A 23512-nucleotide genomic window follows, 5' to 3' on the forward strand; every position below is an offset into this window, starting at 1 on the left:
TCCCTGCATCAAGACCACTCCTATAACATACCCAGTCATTTTTTCTCCACTTCAAATGGCTATTAGGAGATTGGTAATGCTAGAATAGGTGTTTAATTAATATTTTTCTTTAACTCCTCAAAGGCCCTCTACTAACCCATTCCCCACTAGAAAATCTTACCACTTACTATTGTGGCATGGAGTGGTGCTACTATTACTTAAAAGGAGGCTATGAATTTCCTTAAGTACTATTCTTCCCCAATGGAGCTCCTAATGTCATAAGCATTAGTAGGCACTGACCACTTCATGATGGCCTCCATCATGGCAAGATCTATCTTCAACTCTCCTTCACATATCACATACCCCAGATACAGCAAAGACTATTGTGCAAAGTCATATTTCTTGAGGTTTTCCAAAAAATAATTATTCTTTAGCATCTCTAACACCTACATCAAATGTGAGGTGGTCCTCTCAGTTAGCATACCCAGAAAATGAAAGTTTTCTCTACGATTTTGATTTGTTGAGATCACATAGAGGGCATGAGAAAGAACATACATAGACAAAAAAATTGTCCATTATGTTTTTAATTTTTTGATATCATATAGAGTGTAGGGAAAAGAGAATATATCGTCTAGAAAGAGTACCAGGAATAAAAATAGAAAACCAAAACATGAACTCTGTAATATTTTTTAAAGGGCATATTCAAAGTGTATACTCTAGATATAATGAAATGATTCATATCTGAGGGAAAAAAATACATTTTCCAATGAAATGAAATGTGCTCTTAATTGAAAACAAAAATTTGGATGCAATCAAATAGTCTATTCAAGCGAAAAATGTACAAAAATAATATCTATGGGAAATGTGGAAACACAAGCTCAAGATCTCAATCAACAATGGGAGTATCTCTTCAAACATGCTCTAATAACATGTTTACAAAAAAAGGGCATTCCATACGGGACAATAGTTTCTGATCTATCCTTTTGTAACAATCAAAATATGGATTATAACTAATCTATAAGAGATTGATTGTTTCTAATCTATCCCTTTTGCAACAACCAAAAGATGAATTATAACTAACACAATGGCAGGAAATGAGGTCATTATGATTGACTATTTATTCATATAGAGGGAAGGATCACCAAAAATAGTTTATAAGGGATAAATCACTGCTGGGAACAACCATGCCACGAAGATACTGTGCTCGAGGAACTATGGGGTAATGTGTTTGAGAAATATGACATCATGTTTAATGTACTAGCCTATAGTTAATTATGCTCAAATTAAAGCTTATGTTTCTTTGTAAAATTTAAAGAATGGATAAGGGATGGAAACCTTTGTTTCCAATGAGTGAGGGATGAACTCCCTCATGAAACATTTAAGGGTGAAAATGAAAAAATTGGAAAAACATTTTGGTATATGGAGAGAATTTTCACTATGTTCGAGAAACTATCGAACGAGAAAAAAAGATAAAATATTTTCTCGACTGAGAGTTTGAAAGTTTCTCAGTCGAGAGTTCAAAATTCTTTCGGCCGAGAGTTTTGGATTTTTTTTTTTGGGCACAAATTATTGACCAAAAGTTTAGATTATAACTATGACAAGCAACAGCCTTAGATTCTAATTTATTCTCTCAAATGAAAGTTTGGTTGAAACTAATTTCTTGAGCACAAAATCTTGGCCAAGAGTGTATATTCTATTTAAAATATCTCAAAAGAGAGTTTAGATTCCATTTAAAAATTGTTGCCGAGAGTTTAGATTCTATTTAAAACTCTCATCTGAAAGGTTGAAAGGTATAAATTGGAAAAAGTGTGGAGTTGACAACCATTTCTTCCCTCGCCTCTAAAAACCATTCTAAAGTATTTGATGAGGCAGTTCTCAACTGCCCTACCTATGACAAGGAGCTTCCTATGCCCTTGTGTAAGCTGTGAAGAAGTAGAAACACTATCTAATGGGAAAGGAGATACTAATCTACATGTATCACTAGCCACTACAATACTTGCAGGCCAAAAATAAGCTACAATAGACTAGGAATTATAAGTGGATGGGGTTTCATCAATAGTTTCATTTAGTGATCGAGTACATGAAGGGAAACACAAACAATTAGGTCAACATGCTTTTAAAGCCACCCAAATCAAAGATCACAACTTTGGGAACTCTAATGCACACGTACCCATATATTAGGAAGAAACACCTTTTTTAGATGAAATGAAAGTTGTTCTTAATTGAAAACAAAAATTTGGACATAATCAAATAATCTATTCAAGAAAAAAATTTACAAAAATAGTAGATGTTGGAAATGTGGAAACAAAAGCTCAAGTTCTCAATCAACAATGGGAATAGCTATTCAAACATGAACTAACAACAAGTTCAGAAAATAGAGCATTCCATTGGGACAATAGTTTCTAATCTATCATTTTTGTAACAAATGAAAGATGGATTATAACTAATCTATCCCAAGAGTTTGGTCAAAGAATCTCTCTTGAGACTGACCCGATTATTTTATGAATCGACGCCCATTTCAATGTACAATTCTGTTGGCCAATATTTGTATAAATTCTTGGCCAAAAGTTTCCTTTGAAGAAAAGAATGTCAAAGTGTGAAGTGCAAAACACAAAGTTCATCTTTCGAGAAAATTTATGTTTTGAAGGTACTATAAAGATTGTTTTTTTTATATGAGGAAAACATAGATGATTTTTTATTTATTGAAAGAAGTGGCCTTATTTTATTGTTTTTCTATGAAAATCAAATATTGTTATTTTTTTCTATGGAAAACATTTTTTTTTAAGGGAAAAAGGAGATATATATATATATATATATATATATATATATATATATGAGAAAATGAATATTTTAGGGTAGAGAATGAACCGTATTTTATTGATTTTCTATGAAAATTGAATATTGTTATTTTTCGCTTTGGAAATTAAATATCAAATTTTTTTCTATGGAAAAATATATTTTGAATGCGTTTTTTCTTTTCTTCTAAAGACGAAGATATATAGAAATTTATTTTAGATTAAATTATGAATCACCATTAAAACATTATGCTTTGAGATATTTGAATTTTTCTTGAATCACTTGTACTAAAAGGTTGAACTCACTTGTGTTTTCGAATTAGATTTTAGATTTCTAAATTTTTGAACATGGGAAACCAAAAGAATTTTAAACAAAAGTATAGTCTTATTAAAAGTGATTTAAAGGAAGAAAATGAGAAACTAAAAGCAAAGAGGAGAGAACTAAGAGAAAATAGAGAGGTTGAAAGAAATGTGGATATGTCAAATGTAGAGTTTGAAGGAGATGTGGAGGTACCAAATAAAGAGCTTGAAGGAGATGCAGGGGTACAAAATAGAGAGCCTGAAGGAGTTGTGGAGGTACAAAATAGAGAGTTTGAAAGAGATGAGGAAATGAGAGATGTCGAGGAACTTTTCAACAAGAATATCGATACTACTTGTGAGTCAAATAATGTTTTAAATTTTGAATAAATTGTAATATTGGGATTAAATTATATTTAAAAGTTGTCATTATAATTTATTTTAATAATGTTCAATTTATATGTTTCAAGTACAAAATACAAATTTATATATTTTTTTATGCATGGACAACATTGAACCTGCAAGAAGATCCTACCACATATATAAATGCACAAAAATTATATGGAAGATACAAGAACATTGTCTTTGATGATAATTTTCTAGAGAATATGGATCGAACTAAAATGGAAGAAATTGGGTCATTAATGCATGAATGGGCAATTTGAAATAAAGTATATAAGGTGGTAAAAATGTTTTTTTAATCTAAATCTATCATATCACAAGCTTAAATGTTACATAAATTTTTCAAACACAAATATCTAAGTGATGAAATTCAATTACTAGGCATTAGATATTCCAAAGAGGTGCAAGTAAATCAGTTGGTACAAAAGAATATGACATAAACCCTTGTAACACTTGCAAAAAATCAATCTCGAGATGGAAAAACTTCTCGTAGAGCATTATTAATATGTTTGGTTGGAAAAGGAACTGCATCGCATCAGTTGAGGTCAGTGGAAACAAGAATATATAAAACATCAAGAAAACGTCCATGGAGGAAGGATTCAAGGAGATGAGAATGATGATCTTGCATGTTGGGCTAATATATGTAGGAAATCCTATCAAAATAGACATCCAGATAATGTGAGAGATAGGGTGAAAGAGTTTTGGAATTTAAATTCCAATGTGTTACCAAATGAAAAGGAAGTTGTGTGACATTGTATATCTAGACAACATTATGAAAATCATGCCAAACAAATAACATAAGTTATCCAAGTGGAGTTATTTCTGAATTTTATGGAGAGTAATGCTGATGTGGAGATTTCCCTTTGCACATTTGTGAATATTAAACCATGTTATGTCGAGTCTGTGGTTGTTCGTGACACATGTTATTGTTGATACCATGTAGAATACAATTATATTATGTGGAATTTATAAAATTTAGCATAGAATATTGGTCCAATGATCCTCCTTCTTCAAGTGTTTGTGAATTTTTATTTAAGATATTATGTGGTCACAAAAATGACCAATTATTTTATAAGAAAAACGTGTTGGTGGAAGAAAATGCAAAGAATTCTCTCATTTGGCACTCTTTGATGCTAAGTATCCCATTGATTTGAATGATTTGAAATTGTCAAATGTCACTGTGAAGTGGAGAAGATATGAATATGTTATGTACAATGTCATTGCAGATTCAACATTAACACCAAGAAAAATCAATTTAATTAAAGACGACATTTCTATGACATGTTTTATGGAGAAGTTTAGGGAGAAAATATACGAATATATTAAGTACTCTCACAGAGAAAAATGGAAAGACTTATAGTTCAAACAATCACATGATGTGCTCCCAGAGGGAATAATATTACCAATTGTTGATTTTGTTGAGAATTACACATTCGCTCCACAAACTAAAATATAAAGTGAATTTTATAATTTAGACCAGGCCTTTATACTCATGCAAATTTTGTATAGGCATGCAAAGCTTCATACCAATGGTTCTGATAGTAATGAAAATAATCATGAAGTGATTAAAGAGTACCATTTATACATCAATGATGATCATACACATAGTACATGTTTTGTTCAACATTGTAAAAATATTCTTTATAAGGATTTATCATAACAAAAAATCACTTTTAAAGAACACTGGGTATGGTCAGATGATTGAGACGGTTAATTTAAATCATCACGATAATTTCTTTGGTAGTCTCACATTCATAAAAAAAACTGACATTCGTCATAAATGGAATTTATTTTATGCGGGGCATGGAAAAGGAGATCATGATGTTGTCGGGGCATGCATAAAACATATACTTAGGAGGCATCAATCCAATCGAGAGGCTTCCTGACTTGTAGATTCAAATGATGCTATTAACTGGTACAAACAAAATCTAAGCCATGTATCGAATCCAAGGATGTGGATTATGTGCATATATATATATATATATATATATATATATATATATATATATATATATATATATATATATATATATATATATATATATATATATATATATATCATGGCAAAGGAGAGCATGATGGTGTTGTGGCATGCGTAAAATTAGGATGCATAAATTGAATCAAGAGTCTTCCTGACTTGTAGATTCAAATGATATTGTTAACTAGTGCAAACAAAATTTAAGCCATGTATCAAATCCAAGGATGACTCATGTTCATAGGTAAGTGTGTGTGTGTGTGTGTATACATGTGTTTTTCTATTGAAATGATATATTTATAAATAAATAAATTCAACTTACATGAGTTTTTTTGTCAAGAAGTTATTTTGGAATATTGCATTGGATGATGTTAATAGATCGATGCCATATAATTGCCAACAAATCCATGGAACAAGAGGTTTGCACTCCGTTGGAAATGAGAAAATGATAAATATATTCTCAATTTAGAAATGAAATTACTCTTGCTTCTGTCTTGCATGTATTGATGACATGGACTCCACCATTGAGTGTGTAAACCATAATAACAAATATTTCAAACCATGGATACATGAAGAATTGAACTATTTCCCCCACTTCCAAAGTTCACTGATGAGCAGATGACCAATGAAGTGGTTGTGATTGATAAGGATTTTGATCATCTTTCTGATATGGTTAGAGAAGGTCATGTATTAGCTATCATTGCACCAGAGGATAATCCAGAGAAAGTGTGTTATTATTTATTGTGATGTACTAAGCAAAAAAGCACATTGTTACCATAGTGTAAAGAACCTTCAAATTATACATATCCAGTTGGTTTAGTGGTGTTATTAGGGAATTTATTTGAAGTAAAGAAGTGAAGAAGTGAAGAGTAGACAAAATCTACGACAATGGAAATTATCAATAAAATATCATGATACCATTCTTGAAAATTTGCCACTAATACATTTCTTATGAATGGAACACATTAAATTATATTAAATGTAGTTATTTTTTCCTAGATAGTTACACTATTGGACAATAAATTTATAGCCTATGTATTATGTTGTATTGAATTTAAGGAAACACAGATTTGTACATTTTTGATATATATATATATATATATATATATATATATATATATATATATATATATATATATATATATATATATAGATAGATATATAGATATATAGATATAGATATATCAATTCCATTATATATATGTAGTTAGTTAAGCTTTGTTAAATTATATTCCTTGTCATATTATCATATTGTTATTGTTACGTTATATTTCATATATGAAATATATATATGTATATGTATATATATATATCTATCTATATATATATATATATATATATATATATATATAGAGAGAGAGAGAGAGAGAGAGAGAGAGAGAGAGAGAGAGAGAGAATTTCTGTCATTTGTCTATAAGTCTATTAACAAAAAAAGAAAACAATAATATACATACTATAAATATCAATAATGTCCATCATATATATGAACTATGGCTCCCCAGCAACCTTGAGAGGGAGGTCTAGAGCACGACTGAAAGAAATTCTAACATTAGAAAGGCTTATGTGAACCTCCAAAATCCATCAAAAATGTTTTTCCAAGGTGAGAGCCACCTTTGAAAGACCATAAAGATCTTGATTCAATTCCCTATATATGTGTTGACATGAACACAGTGTGAGCATCTTTTTTAAATTCATAGAATCAAGCAAAATACGTTGCAAAATATAATTCCTGCATATATGAGAGCCATTCATCCATGAAATCACTAATTTTGAGTCACCAAAAATATGAAGATGAGACACTCCTTGGTTAATGGAAAACGTAAGAAGGAACCAACATACATGTAATTATGCAAAGTTGTTAGAGCTAGCTCCCAATCCAATGGAAATGTGAAATGAGTGTATAATGGATATATGAAGAATGAAAACAACACTGCTATGCCTACCCATATCCGAGGAGGCACCATCAAAAGAAGACCAAGGGATATATTTATTTGTGATGAATTCCAAAATAACATGAGAAAGACAAGGTTCCAGGTCCTAAGGGAATTGACATACAATCGTCATTGCCTCAACTACAATAAGGGAAGGAATGGAGATGTTGTCCTAGAAGATCACCATATTGCGCCCAATCTAGATGCCCCAGAAAATAATTAGAGGGAGGGCCAAAAAATTGCGAGAGGCAAGGTGAGAGTACCAAACATGCTAGGCAAATTCAATAGATTGGCCCTACCAGTAGGATACCTCAGATTTGACAATGCGACATTGATCCCATGTAGATTGATAGAAAGTGAAATGCATAAACAAGTGGTTAATCGATTCACCTTCATGCCGATAGAGAGCACACCAACTCGGACCAATTGCAAACCTTTTCTGTAAGACATCCCAAGTCGATACCCTTCCACTCAAAATGCACCATAACATAATTTTTTTCTTTGGGTGGAAATTTAACTTGCCACATCTAAGACCACCACCATTTACTCTCTAGAGGGTGTAGATAAACATATACATAATTATACCCTTCCTTTGGAGAGTAAGAACCACATTTGGCCCCTATCTAGATGAGATCATCCTCTTTATTAGAAATTTTGATGTGCCCCAAATTTAGTACATATACGTAGAAGTGCCATTGTATAAAAAACATTCTTTGGATGCCCAAATCAACCACAATTTTCCACCCATGAAACCATATGGTTGTCAAAGTGAGGTTTGCAATATGAGTAAGTTTACATATCCCTTGATCCCTAAGGGATGTTATTAATTGAGCTAGAAGGATATAGTCCTACTGACACCCCGACCAAGGATCAATACCCAAATGGACACATGTGCCTATCCCACCCTCCACAACAAACCACTTTGAATAGTTTTGAAGGTATTCAGAACAACCTGCCAGGCGATGGAAATGTTTTGAAAAGGTTTATCCACCATCCTGATCCAATATTCCACCGAGAGAGGTGTGATATATTTGGAAATGACAACATTGGACCATAATCTATGAGATGATATAACTCACCATCCCTCCTTTTCCACTAGAGCATGAGAAAAATGAAATATATTCTTTATGCCCTAAACACCCAAACCTTTCATTTTTGCAATTTTCTCCCAACCGATCCATGGAAGAGTGGTACTCGAACTAGACCTAGACCATAAAAACTTGAAGAAAATACTCTGAACATGCTCAAAAACCCTTTTTGAGATCTAAGTCAAGGATGCCCAATATACCGGAATTGTATCAAGAACAAATTTTATAGTCACTAGATGGCCTGCACAAGACACCCAACAGTGACTCCATGAATTAATCTGCTTTTTAACCTTAGTTTATAACCAATTTTAGTCCTCTCTTCGATATGAATTAGGTTTTAGCATAAAGCCTAGGTATTTGATCCCCTCATCTAGCTGTGAGAAATCCAATGGAAGAATGACTATGATATAGATGGGATGTGTCGACATCCAGATTTGCGATAAGAAAATATTTTTGACAATTGATTAATATCCCATAGGCCTTTCCAAAGAGATTAAGGATATTTTTCAGGATTCCGACCTTGCCTAGATCACCATTATAGAATATCAGGAGGTCATCCACATATAAAAGATGTGATATGGCCAGAGTATGAGAAACCAAACATCCATGGAAATATCCATTTGATTTAGTCTCTTCTAGAAGATGACTAAGACTTCCCCCACTAGAAGAAATAGAAAATTCGATGATGGGAACCCTTGCCAAAGGCCCCTTTGAGCATGAAAGAAATGAGAGGCGACCCCATTAATAAGCGTTGTAAAAGAGTTAGTTTGAATATATATCATAATCCAACGAATGAACTCAAGAAATAATTCCATTTGAGTAAGTAATAATCTTAAATAAATCCATCTAACCCTATCATATGCCTTTGATAAATCAAGCTTGAAGATGCCCCCCTTTAAATGCATTGTATTAAGGCTATGAAGGCTTTCTTGAGCCACCCCAATGGCTTCATGGATTTTTTGGCCATCTAGGAACCAAAATTGTTCCTTTGAGATGGAGGCCAAGAGAATAGGTTTGATGTAGAGAGAAATCACTTTAGAGATAACTTTGTAAACTGAATTACAAAGAAATATCGACATGGAATCAGAGAAGGAAGTGGGATTGTGCATCTTAGGGATCAGGGAAATAAAGGTGGAATTTTATTATGAAAAAATATATTGAAGCATTCATGATTCCTCCACTACACCCAGCAGAAAATTCCCCAAATTTTCATAAAGCCCCAGAAAAAATTGAACACCCCAACCATCCAACCCGGGGATTTTTTCTTTTTGAAAAAATTATAGGACAACTTTGAGATATTTCTTAGAAAAAATTTCCATTAGATCCATATTTTCTTCCTCGTCCAGGAATCAAGGGAAAAGGAGTGCAGTTTGTATGATGTCAAAAATAGTATCCTCCTTCTTAGCAAGAAACAAAATTTTGAAATGGTTGACACCCATTGTGGCCAAAGCCATATGGAGGATACATCACTCCCAATAGAGTCTTTTAGAGACTAGATATTGTTCTCCATTTTTTGACCTTTAGAAAAAACATGAAAACAATTAGTATTGTTATCTCCACATTCTAGCCAGACAACCCTACTCTTTAGATTACACTCGACCTCTTTGTGATCCAAGATGCATTTCTTCTTCTTTTCCAATAGGAAAAGGTTTTCCTTGGATGAATTAGAGGAAAAACCCTGATCTACAGACTAGATAATAATCATGATTTGATCTTCAATTATCTTGAGATCCATTGCTTTGGCTTGCTTCCTTGCAAAATCCCACTCTTTTGTTTTTTTCTTGATGTGTTTGAGGTTATTCATGAACTGATCCCCCATAGAAAGACCATCTAGAGAAGAATAGAGAAACCACTACTCCTTGAACATATCAAGGAAAGAGACATCCTTTAACCATGAGGAATTTAATTTGAAGGGGTCAACAAGTTTGAGGAATTCACCTTTTAATTAAAAAAAGATAGGAGAGTGATCTAAAGTACCACCAAATCCAATCCATTACTTGATGTTTCAAATAAGATGCAATAAAGCCTCTGTGATGAGGAATTTGTCTATACTTTTATAGGCCATTTTTTCACATCTATTAAATAGGCCTGCAAACTAGATGAATCAACATCTATGATCACTTTTTCATAATCCCTTCACAAAACCCTAAGCATTACTTCTCCAAAGAGTCTAAGTTTCTGGGAAAATTAGCTCAAAGAATATTTTTTTAACCCCATCACACCTTTCATGATTAGCCACCAATGTTTAACGCATGTTGCATCCCTGATAGCCAGCGCTGGTAAACAAATTTTTCTCTCTTCTACATGTGTGTTGATTCTAGAAATTTGGGAAAAATAAAAAATATCTCTGAAGCTTCCTCTTCCAAAAGATTCTAAAGTAGTTTTAACTATTTACCATGGATAAAGAGCTTGAATTCATATTTGATCCTATCTTGGAAACCTTCTCTCTTATCCCTTAAGCCCATCCTCCCATCATATGTGGATATCAAGCCTAGATTGGTAATTGGATAAGAATTCCTAAACTACCACACTCATCCTATAAATTTACTGCCTCCCATAAGGTCTGAGCTGGCTTTTGGAGATTAATAGTTCCCTCAAATTGTTGCTTTGAACCTAAAGGAGTCATCATATCATGCATTAGGGTTGTTTTTGAGGTGTGCTTTGTGACAAGGAAGGATTAGTCAAATTGGGGATACATCTACAATGTTAGCTTCTATTTATGGTTGTAAACTCTCTTGAATATTTGTCAATGCAAAAAGTATCTCGTTTTCCTATGTTTGTTGTGTTATTTTTGCACTCATGTATTTCAATCCCATGATGATTCATTCAATAGAGATTTTATATTATGCTACGAGGATTGTGGTTTCTTTGCTTGTTTTAGTCGTGTCTGCAAGTTCTAATTATAGCACTTGGAGCTAGAGTTGGAGGTTATAAGCAAGGAGGAAAGTAAGGTTTGCTTCAGATTCTAGGTAGGCTTCTTCTCCATTTTCTAATTTCTCTAAGGAAAACTTGAATATTTTTGCCTTTTGTTGTTCTAGATTAGACAACTAGATATAGGGATTTCACCTTTGGCTGCAATCCTGAAAATTCCGTATAATAAATTGGTGACTCTGTTGGGGAAATATTTTTCCCTTAGTGGTTTCATTGATATTATCATATTTTTTGCCTCTTAAAGAAACCTTAATTGACTCACTCAAACATTGATTAACCTTAGGAAAACACCTTTTTTGGCTTGGTTGGGTTTCTTGTGTCATTTTTTGACCAAAAATTCCCCAACGCATTCCTTGTTCTGAGATAGAGCACTTCAACACACTTGTGTATTCTCTATGTCTGTGATGCAGTGCACTGGTGTCTATTTTGCACCTGCGCTAATCCTTTAGGATGCAAAAAATTGCATTCCTTAGCTTTTCTCCTGTTGGATGTGGAGCCTAATTATCTTCCTGATTGTTTATAGGTTTTTATTTCAATCGCATTGGATTCTTGTACCTAACAGGTCATAAAAACCGCTTTTTTAATTGTCGTCAGGGGTTTCCAAGGGGAAGACGATGAATTTTATGAGTCCCCCCCTGGTGGGGATTCAGGGGAAATGCCCCCGAAGCTAAAAATAGGTGAAAAATTTCCTTGTAAAATATTGTAATTTTGTAGTCAATTCGAACTGTTTCATTAGGTAGATGATCTGACGGTAGAAGTTGTGTTCATTTAGGGTTCTTTCCCTAGAAGGAAACCCTCGGTTTATATGAGGGAATTGTACTGCGAATGGGTATCATTATTCTAAGTGAGAGAGAGAGAGAGGTTGTGTGAGAGAAAAGAGGAAATTACAATGGATTTGTTGTAGGTTGTATCTTCTCATTTTTCTAGATAGTATAAAAGGAAGGACTAGTTGTTTCTATGTGGATATAGCCCAAATTGTGTGAATCGTGTATATCTTCATTTCTCTTGTTTTATGCATTTCTATATTTTTATTTCCTTAATATTTTGTGTATTTCATTGCTTCGTTAATTAATTTATAACAAATGGTATCAGAGCCAGAGATCTATTTGGCTAATAAACTCGCAAGAGAGAAGGGTTCCTGGTTCGAGTGGGAGCAATGGTGAAAGATGGTAGGTTTAGGGTCGAAAAATTTAACGACCAAACTACAAGTCATGGAAGAAGCAAACGGAAGATTATCTATATCAAAAATATTTGTAGCTACCATTGGCGGAAAAAGAAAGAAGTCGACGAGTATGATAGACACAGAATGGTAGATTCTCGACAAAAAGGCATTAGGAACAATCCGACTATGTTTGGCAGCGTCAGTGGAATTCAACATTTCAAAGGAAATGACAACAAAAGGTTTAATGATGACATTGAAAAAACTATATGAAAAACCCTTCGCCTAAAATAAGGTATTTCTCATGAAATGTGTATTTAATATGAATATGTCAAAAGGTGGATTTGTTGCTACTCATTTAAATGAATTTAACACAGTTACTAGTCAATTAAGTTCTGTAGGGGTAAATTTTGATGATGAAGTTAGGGCTCTATTGGTTCTGTGCTCATTACGAGAAAGTTGGAATGGCTTAGTTATGATTATCAGTAACTCTGTCTCTGGATCTAGTACTTTAATGTTTGATGATGTTGTTGGTGCTATACTTAGTGAGGAAATGCGATGAAAAAGCTCAGGTGAGACATCAGGTAATGCTTTGACTATAGAGACTAGGGGAAAAAAATGGAAAGAGGAAGGAGCCTAGGAAATCACAGTAAGTCAAGAAAAGGCAGATCCAAATACAGATTAGTGATAGTGTGTGTTATCACCTAAGAAACAATTTCAAAATTGTTCACATCATTTTGATTGTGTTAGCGCTCGAATCTGCCTCAGGCTGAGGAAGGAAAAACTCAAGGCAACATCAAACCGAGATCAGCCTCGTAGCTAGCCCTACGAGGACAGGAGAGGGCTCTCTCCGGGTCTATCTCGGCAAAAGGTCTTCAAAGGGGCTGAGATGAATGATAAGGAATACTGATTTTAGGCCAGTAAAGAGATAGGAAAGGGGTTTTTGATAAATGATTGGGTTTTTTGGGCTGTGTGGGGCAAAGACAGCAAGAGCAGAGATTTAATCAAAGGCACAGATTACTCCATAAGGCAAGGTAGGCAAGAGCTTAAGCATCCAAACTGAAATTATATGAAATGGAAGGATTGTTAAGAAAGCTGAAAGGGACATTAATGTATGAATCCCTTTCAGACAGAGGAAGAAACACAAAACATGAATGCTTCTCCAGGGCAAAGCAGTAGGCTGAATTTTACCCTTTTCACTCAGAAACATTCAAATTGAAAACGATTTATGAATGAAATGAAAAACATTACAAAATACATATGAAACAGAGAAAAACATATGCCAAATTTCAAGCCACAAGAATCTTATAAATCAGAGGTGTACTCTTCAATTAATCTTTGTCAAACAACTGTACAATAAAGCTCTTTGTTCTCCTCCACGCACCTCTCAGAACTCTCTTTACAAATGATTTTTTAATACATTAAATAAACTATGAGAGGTGATAACTGATCGATGAAAATAAGGAGCAGTTTCACCTAAAATAAGTCTGCTCTTAAAAGGAGCAGCGTTACAATTTATTTGCTGATAACAAATGAATTGGTAGAACCTGTAGCTAGACTTTCTGAACTGCAACTGAGGCCAAAAATAGGCAAATTGACCCTATTTCTCTGCTTATGGTTGGTATTCTGCGTTTAATTTGGGTTTGACTATTTATTCACTTCCATTACCATTATACCACCCTCCCAAAATATCACGACAGGTGTCTCTGCTGAGGGCACGTTTCCATGCTGCCACATATGTTCTTTAGATGAATCGAATGCCCAAATAGTGCAATGACTGCCACCTAGGAAATGCCACTTTCATTTCGATTTATTTGTTGGAAGAAACAGAACATTAAATCTGACTCCCCTTATTATCAATCCTATCATAGAAGAAAATAAATGAAAGCCTCCTCCAATGTGTCTACATATATGTTAAGCAGACAGAATCGTCATAACATTTTATGTTATAATATTGCACCTCAGAATTTAAAATGGCCTGAGACAAAAAAATTGTGTATTTCAAACATATGCAACGAACTTTTCCAAACAACAATATATGAATATCGTTGCTTGTCTTCCAGCTGTTCAACGACACCGCGAACCATATATAACAATTCAAAACATGTCCAACAATATAGAACCATAGCGTTCCTCTACACATCTAAAGGGAGTCAACTGGTATCCTTCCTTTTCAACTGCGGCATCTTGTGTTACTCCAATATCGAGCAGATTCATACTGCAAGAAGCTCCGCTGTCTCCTTGAAAGTGGTGTCATCCTGTCACCCGCTCAATCCAGAACTTCTTAGTTCTATCGTCGATCAAATTGGAATGACAGAGAATGAAATACAATTCTCTCTTCAACCAAGGCTTGTTTCCCAACATTAATAACACCACAATCATGCTAAAATCTACTGAGCAACCTTTAGAAGCCTACTTGCAAGTCGATGGAGCCGATTTGATAAGAAACTGGGCGCAAGACAAAAATTTTCTGGGCTCTGTCACTGTATGGGTAGCGCCCCTGCCCAACGGGTAGCGCCCGACAAGTGGGTAGCGCCCGTGTTAATTAATACTGGCTGTGGAACTTATGTGGGTAGCGCACCTTATGTGGGTAGCGCGCACTCTGTATGGGTAGCGCGCACCTCGACTCCATGGTTCTGTAAACAAATTTTCGCTCTCTACTTCTCTAATTCGACCTTTACTCCATCACATTGTTCCCTCTCCAATGATTGCCTTTGTCCAAACTCAAATTACAAAGAAGACTTCTTAGTCCATTAACAAATTTTGGATGCACACTCAAAGGTTGATTATGTTGTGCCTTATCTACGAGAGAAAGCATGAGTTTTCTTGCCAATGTCTAGCCAACTACAAGCCACACATGGTTCACTTCAAGATTATAACCATCAACTCCACCAAACAACTAGGCGCGTTGTATAATTTGGCATTCTGACATTTGGATGCAAAACTCTGTTTTGTTTGATTTCTTTGTCTCTAATTGCTAATGATGTTCTTTTCGTTTGTGATTTTGCAGGGACAGGAGCTGCTAAAGCTGCTGCCATTTGAAGAGCTGTAGAATTTGAAACATTTTGACAAATCACATCTTCTAAAAAAAACACATTTGATGATTTCTTCTTCAAAACAGGGTTTTGAAGAAGAATCAATCTCACATTACTGAACCTTCCTCTAGCCTGCACAAGACCAAACCCTGGACTCAAGAATTAAAATGACTCTTTAATGACTGCAAATGACGAGAAATGAACCTTGGTAAATTTTACTGCAGCGGACTGACAAGACGGAGTCTAACATCGGCTCCAATGGGGATGGCAGCTGCCGCTTCTTGGAGGTGCCAAGAACCGCAGAGCTTTGGGAGAGCAGACAATGCCTCTATCCATTGGGAAATGGAGTCATTATTGCAAAGAAACGACACGATTAATTTATTCACTGGAAACTGACTGAAATGATTGAAAAACTGACTCAGAAAACTTCTAACTAAACTGTAATGAAACTGGAACAAAATGATGCCTTTTGGCTGCTTATTTATTTACAAAATCTACCCTACTTGGCTACAAAAACGATAGATCAGGTAATACTGTAATGCCAGATCAACCATTCAAGTAAATCTGAGAAGAATGGTGCTTGAGAGTGCTTCAACCAGATCACAGAGGCAATTGCTGGTAGCCCTACATGCACATAATGAGTTTGATCACGTAAAAGACAGTTTTATTTGTCAGTCAAACTGAAAAACATTTCCATGTACATCGCAATAGGATCGCGAAATCCAGACTCCGTTTGCTGCCCCAACTCTGCAATACATACTTCCAGCTGCACACTGCCAATGCAAACATCTGTAGGCAACTCTATTATTTTTTGTTTCGAAGGAGGAAGAGTTTCCAATAATTTTTTAGGATCTCGGAAATCATATGACTGGATCTGCTCATTCAAATACTGAATTTCCTTCTCAATTCTTTCAACAACTAACTCATAGACACCAGTTTTAGCTTCAAGAGTAAACTTCAGAGTTTTCAAATATTGAAGCAAGGCACTGAAAAAATCTTCATTAATTTCAAAATCTGCTAACTGATTTCTTACTTCTTTTACATCTTTACACAGTGCAGGGTTTGCCACATACCCTACCATTGCATAAATGGATCAGTGAGCACTGGAATGTCTGGATCGAGTTGGAGTCGCCAGGTGAATGTTTCAGCCTTCATATGTGTCTGACGGTTGTCCACCATCAGCATCAGATTTGCAACTTGATTTCATGTACTGGGGCAAGACAATCTTCAAGTCGAATGTCACATCAATAGAAAACCATCTTCCCCAGTATGGTCGCCACTATGTTAGCGCTCTAATCTGCCTCAGGCTGAGGAAGGCAAAGTTCAAGGCAACATCAAACTAGGCTTAGCCTCGTAGCTAGCCCTACGAGGACAGGAGAGGGCTCTCTCCAGGTCTATCTTGGCAAAAGGTCTTCAAAGGGGCTGAGATGACTGATAAGGAATACTGATTTTAGGTTAGTAAAGAGATAGGAAAGGGGTTTTTGATAAATGATTAGGTTTTCTGGGCTGTGTGGGGCAAAGACAGCAAGAGCAGAGATTTAATCAAAGGCACAGATTACTCCATAAGGCAAGGTAGGCAAGAGCTTAAGCATCCAAACTGAAATTATATGAAATGGAAGGACTATTTAGAAAGCTGAAAGGGACATTAATGTATGAATCCCTTTCAGACAGAGGAAGAAACACAAAACATGAATGCTTCTCCAGGGCAAAGCAGTAAGCTGAATTTTACCCTTTTCACTCAGAAAATTCAAATTGAAAATGATTTATGAATGAAATGAAAAACATTACAAAATACATATGAAACAGAGAAAAACATATGCCAAATTTCAAGCCATAGGAATCTTATAAATCAGAGTTGTACTCTTCAATTAATCTCTGTCAAACAACTGTACAATAAATCTCTTTGTTCTCCTCCACGCACCTCTCAGAACTCTCTCTACAAATGATTTTTTAATACATTAAATAAACTATGAGAGGTGATAACTGATCGATGAAAATAAGGAGCAGTTTCACCTAAAATAAGTCTGCTCTTAAAAGGAGCAGCGTTGCAATTTATTTGCTGATAACAAATGAATTGGTAGAACCTGTAGCTAGACTTTCTGAACTGCAACTGAGGCCAAAAATAGGCAAATCGACCCTATTTCTCTGCTTATGGTTGGTATTCTGCGTTTAATTTGGGTTTAACTATTTATTCACTTCCATTACCATTATACCACCCTCCCAAAATATCACGACAGGTGTCTCTGCTGAGGGCACATTTCCATGCTGCCACATATGTTCTTTAGATGAATCGAATGCCCAAATAGTGCAATGACTGCCACCTAGGAAATGCCACTTTCATTTCGATTTATTTGTTGGAAGAAACAGAACATTAAGTATGACTCCCCTAATTATCTATCCTGTCATAGAATAAAACAAATGAAAGCCTCCTCCAACGTGTCTACATATATGTTAAGCAGACAGAATCGTCATAACATTTTATGTTATAATGTTGCACCTGAGAGTTTAAAATGGCCTAAGAAAAAAACATCTGTGTATTTCAAACATATGCAACGAACTTTTCCAAACAACAATATATGAATATCGTTGCTTGTCTTCTAGCTGTTCAACGACACCGCGAACCATATATAACAATTCAAAACATGTCCAGCAATATAGAACCATAACATTCCTCTACACATCTAAAGGGAGTCAACTGGCATCCTTCCTTTTCAACTGTGGCATCTTGTGTTACTCCAATATTGAGCAGATTCATACTGCAAGAAGCTCCGCTGTCTCCCTGAAAATGGTGTCATCCTGTCACCCGCTCAATCCAGAACTTCTTAGTTCTATCGTCGATCAAATTGGAATGACAGAGAATGAAATACAATTCTCTCTTCAACCAAGGCTTGTTTCCCAACATTAATAACACCACAATCATGCTAAAATCTACTGAGCAACCTTTAGAAGCCTACTTGCAATTCAATGGAGCCGATTTGATAAGAAACTGGGCACAAGACAAAAATTTTCTGGGCTCTGTCACTGTATGGGTAGCGCCCCTGCCCAACGGGTAACGCCTGACAAGTGGGTAGCGTCTGTGTTAATTAATACTAGCTGTGGAACTTATGTGGGTAGCGCACCTTATGTGGGTAGCGTGCACTCTGTATGGGTAGCGCGCACCTCTACTCCATGGTTCTGTAAACAAATTTTCGCTCTCTACTTCTCTAATTCGACCTTTACTCCATCACACTGTTCCCTTTCCAGTGATTACCTTTGTCCAAACTCGAATTACAGAGAAGACTTCTTAGTCCATTAACAAATTTTGGATCCACACTCAAAGGTTGACTATGTTGTGCCTTATCTACGAGAGAAAGCATGAGTTTTCTTGCCAATGTTTGGCTAGCTACAAGCCATACATGGTTCACTTCAAGATTATAACCATCAACTCCACCAAACAGCTGGGCGCGTTGTATAATTTGGCATTCTGACATTTGGATGCAAAACTCTGTTTTGTTTGATTTCTTTGTCTCTGATTGCTGATGATGTTCTTTTTGTTTGTGCTTTTGCAGGGACATGAGCTACTGAAGCTGCTGCCATTTGAACAGCTGGAGAATTTGAAACATTTTGACAAATCACATCTTCTAAAAAAAACACATTTGATGATTTCTTCTTCAAAACAGGGTTTTGAAGAAGAATCAATCTCACATTATTGAACCTTCCTCTGGCCTGCACAAGACCAAACCCTGGACTCAAGAATTAAAATGACTCTTTAATGACTGCAAATGACGAGAAATGAACCTTGGTAAATTTGACTGCGGCGGACTGACAAGACAGAGTCTAACAGATTGTAAAGGATGTTTTTCTGGGAGAATACCCTGGTGTGGAAGATAGTTGGCTTGAAATTCTTGCAACGCAAGAACCACCATGCTCTGCTTCAACTCAGCAATGTTTTTGATACCTATTTCTTTAGGGTGGGAAATGTTTGCCTCAATTCCACGGCTTCCAATTACCCATGGCATTAAGTGCAACGATCTTTATGCCTTCAATATCGGATGTTATGTCATTTGGGTTGCAGCAACTGGAGTTGGATATTTAGTAGACTATTTGAGAGTTCACAGCTTCAGAGTTCCTTTCATGCAGTTCATAAAATGGTCTTTAATAGTTCTGAAAAGTTGTAATTTTCTATCATTATGGATCATCGTGATACCTATTTTCATCGGACTTTTGTTTGATCTTTTGGTGGTAGTCCCTATGCGGGTTACTGTGGATGAAAGTCCCGTGTTTCTTCTCTATCAGGATTGGGCTTTTGGGCTTATATTTCTCAAGATATGGACAAAATTGGTATTGCTAGGTCAAATGGCACCCCTTACAGATGACAGCTGGCGAATAAAGTTTGAGCAAGTCAAAGCAGATGCATTTTCTCGCTTACATGGATTATGGGTGCTTCGCCAAATTCTATCACCAATATTCATAAATCTTTTGACAGCACTCTGTGTGCCATATGCCTTTTCTCGTGATTTGTTCCCTCTTTTGGGATACTCTCTTATTGTAAATTTTGCAGTTTATCTATTTGCCTGGTCTGGATGCCTCGTGCTGGGGTTGTTATGGTGGTAGTTGATATTTCTAGTTGAGACGTGACAAATTCAGGGCTTTCACTATCGCAAAATTGTCTAAATTTGCAGCATCTGAATTTTAACTATTGTCAACATATTTCTGATATTGGACTAGAATATCTCAGAGGCCCCATTATTTGAATTCTAGAGCATGCAATCAAGGAAGCCCATTTTGACAAAATGCAAGCTCTGCCAACTCTTTAAATCTGAGATGTGTACTGCAGAAAAATCATAATTGGAGTGCTATGCTAGCTAGTGAGCCAGCAACTGCTGTATGGCTGTTCATCTCTAGATTGCCAGCCATCTCGACTATAAGATTGGCTACGATTCTCTGGAAGAAACACTGATGGCAGAGCATGAATAGTTTATATTTATGAAGTAAACTGTAGATCAAGAATTGGGGCTGAAATATTTAGGGTCAAAAGTGATTTTATATCAAGAAAGATTGCAGTAGGACGTGTGGAAGAGGCCACTCAAATGGATTCTATAAGGGCAATTGTCGCAGAACTCGACTGCACTTTCCTGTTTGTGTTTGCAGGTGCGGGATCAACCATGGAAGTTGATCGCTTGTCTGAAAGCTCAGGTTTGACACCAGGAGTAGGACTGGCCATCATTGCTCTGACCCATGCATTTGCAGTGTGTGGACTGGTCTCAGCTGGGTTTCATTTGTCGGGAGGACATATTATTCCTGCGGTCAAATTTGCATTAGCAATTGGAGGCCATATCACTATTCTCAGGGCTATTCTGTACTGGATCGCTCAGCTCTTGGACTCCACAATTTCCTGCTATCTCCTCAATTTCATAACAGGAGGAATGGGAACTCCAGTTCATATGTTGGCCGGTAGAATGGGATATATTCAAGGAGTGGTTATGGAGATGGTCCTGACCTTCTCCTTGCTCTTTACAGTGTATGAAACAGTGACGGATCTGAAGAGAGGAAAAATGGGTGTAATAATGGCGCCTCTGTGCATAGGGCTTGTTGTGGGGGCAAACGTAATGGCGGCAGGGCCATTCTCAGGAGCATCAATGAATCCTGCGCATTCATTTGGGCCGGCATTTGTTATGTGGCATTGGAGAGACCATTGGGTATATTGGGTTGGTCCTCTGGTTGGAGGCGGTCTAGCAGGTGCCCTATATGAGAATTTCTTCATCATTCGAACATACGAGCCTCTCCCTGCCTCGCTTTGAGGATACCAAGGAACTAAATGAAACCTACCAGCGGGCATCCTTCATAAAATAACAGTGCATGTATGTTTGTGTAAATAAATGGCCCTAAAGTCCCACCATATTCACGGTTAGAACCAGAGTGACAGGTGTGTTAAACGGTGTTTTGTGATTACACAGCAATTTCGTAGCGCGCTACGAAACTGCTGAAAAGGACGCGTAATGCACAGCAGTTTCGTATTGCGCTACGAAATTGCTGTAGCTGCATAATTAAATTCAGTCGACCAATTTTGAAGGACTGAGGGGAATTTTTTTGAAAGGGAGTTTCAGAAAAGGACCATCTACTATGTGCAAGCCACCAACAATGGAAAAACAAGTGGAAGAAAGATATGAACTCAAAGTTTTTGTTATACAAATGATCACCACTAGTATTGACCATGACTTTTCGAGCAGCTTTGAAGAAATTTTTTTGTCAGACAGGTATATGGGAAAGGTCTATAGCACATGAAGCACATGGAACCCCAATCAAATTTTATGTCATCAAAGAAGAACAGCATGGTGAACTGGTTACGAATATCCTTGAAGAAACCGAAAGCAGAAAAACAGGGGCAGTTTCCTACTTTTCAAGAGCAATGGAGAAGATGTGACATTAAGGGCCAGCGGGCAGCTACAAACACCTACCACAACCAAACTAAAAAAGACCACTTGTCAAAGAACGAGAATTGATTGTAATTAAGGCTATTATTAGCATGATATGGAGTTAGACTCCTATTTGCCTTAGATCTCTAAAAAGTCTAGTTAGCAGTTTGTTACATTTAATAGGTAGTTAAAATTTGAATAGGTGTCATAAGAAGTAGAATTCGAGTTCCCCTCATGTTGGAGGAGGAATCTCAGCCTTGTAAAAGAATTCTATATATAGGAGAAAGAGAAATGTACCAAGGGTTGGAAAATTATTCAGAAAAGCTCTGATATTTGGCTTTATGTAAAGACTCTTTTTCAGTAATACAAAATTTGCTTTGCTTCTCAGGACTCAGGAGGGATTCGATGTTCAGAATGTGTTGTATTGTTCTTTTCCCAATATTTGCAGCGGTATGAATGTGTAATCACTTAGAACTCCCTCATGGTGCTATAATTTCCTGTATACATTCATAGACTGTGTGGTCCTATATGTTTCTAGTATGTTCTACATGTGTTGAATCCTGAATGCCTTGACTTCTATGTAAGGTCGATAACATTGTTATACTGAAATGATGTTGACTCCATAAGCCCAATGGATAGTTTCTAATTTTGTTTCCACCACTCACATTTTACCTTTGTTTCACAAGAGTTAGCCATCTTTATCATAATCAAAGATCATTAATCCTTTGAGAGAGCCCTCTCAGGTTGGGGAGGCTAAGCCTCAGCCTAAAGTAGGTTTGAAATAGTTACTTAAAGTCTGCCTGATCACAACAACCTATCAGGGCCTAATTTTGAGATAACATTTTGGTGCGTCTGCCGGGAGCCTGAAGTCTATTCATTCCCGAAATTAAGAGGCTGAACTTCTGAAGGTAGCAAGAGCTCAGACATCATTTTGAGGCTGCAAAACTACCTTGGCGACTCCACACATCAAATAATAAATTAGAAGGTGACTCCACTGCTAGAAGATCAGTAGCTTGATGAAGTTACAAGATGAGTTCCACTGCAAGAATGAATGCCAGGTATGCTCCTATGAATTGGTATCATATCCCTGGTTTTCCAAATCCTATGCCAAAGGTTGATTGGTTAGAGGATCTTCCAATAATCAAATATGAAAAGAAAGATAATGCTGCTCTTCATTTGGTTAGGTTTCATATGCATGTGTGTAGTCTTAAGGTTCAATTCCCTGAAGATTGTCTCATGAGAATTTTTATGACCACTTTAGAAGGAAAAGCATGGTCTTGATATAAAAATTTGGAAAGTGGTTCAATATATTCGCTTGCTAATTTTCATGATGAATTCTATGATATGTATAAAGAATGTCATCCTTCCTTATTGATGCTCAAAGATTGCTGTAAACATTCTTTAAGTCTTATTCAGTATTTGGAGGATTGTTATGGTGATGATGAATTTATGGATGAAGAAACTTTAGAGGCTCTTCATAACAATGCATTTCAACATCAAGAAGAAATTATAACATCCCATGTAA

At 35.9% G+C, this 23512-nt stretch overlaps 1 pseudogene; it reads left to right on the forward strand.

Moving 5' to 3' along the window:
* The first annotated feature begins 19822 nt into the window (after positions 1-19822).
* On the forward strand, positions 19823-21394 carry LOC149264520 (aquaporin TIP1-1 pseudogene; annotated as a pseudogene).
* Positions 21395-23512: the final 2118 nt, after the last annotated feature.

Source organism: Pinus tabuliformis, chromosome 6 (genome assembly GCF_031772625.1).
Source record: "Pinus tabuliformis cultivar Carrire ecotype Pingquan chromosome 6, CPIR1, whole genome shotgun sequence".
NCBI classification, from domain to species: Eukaryota; Viridiplantae; Streptophyta; class Pinopsida; order Pinales; family Pinaceae; genus Pinus; species Pinus tabuliformis.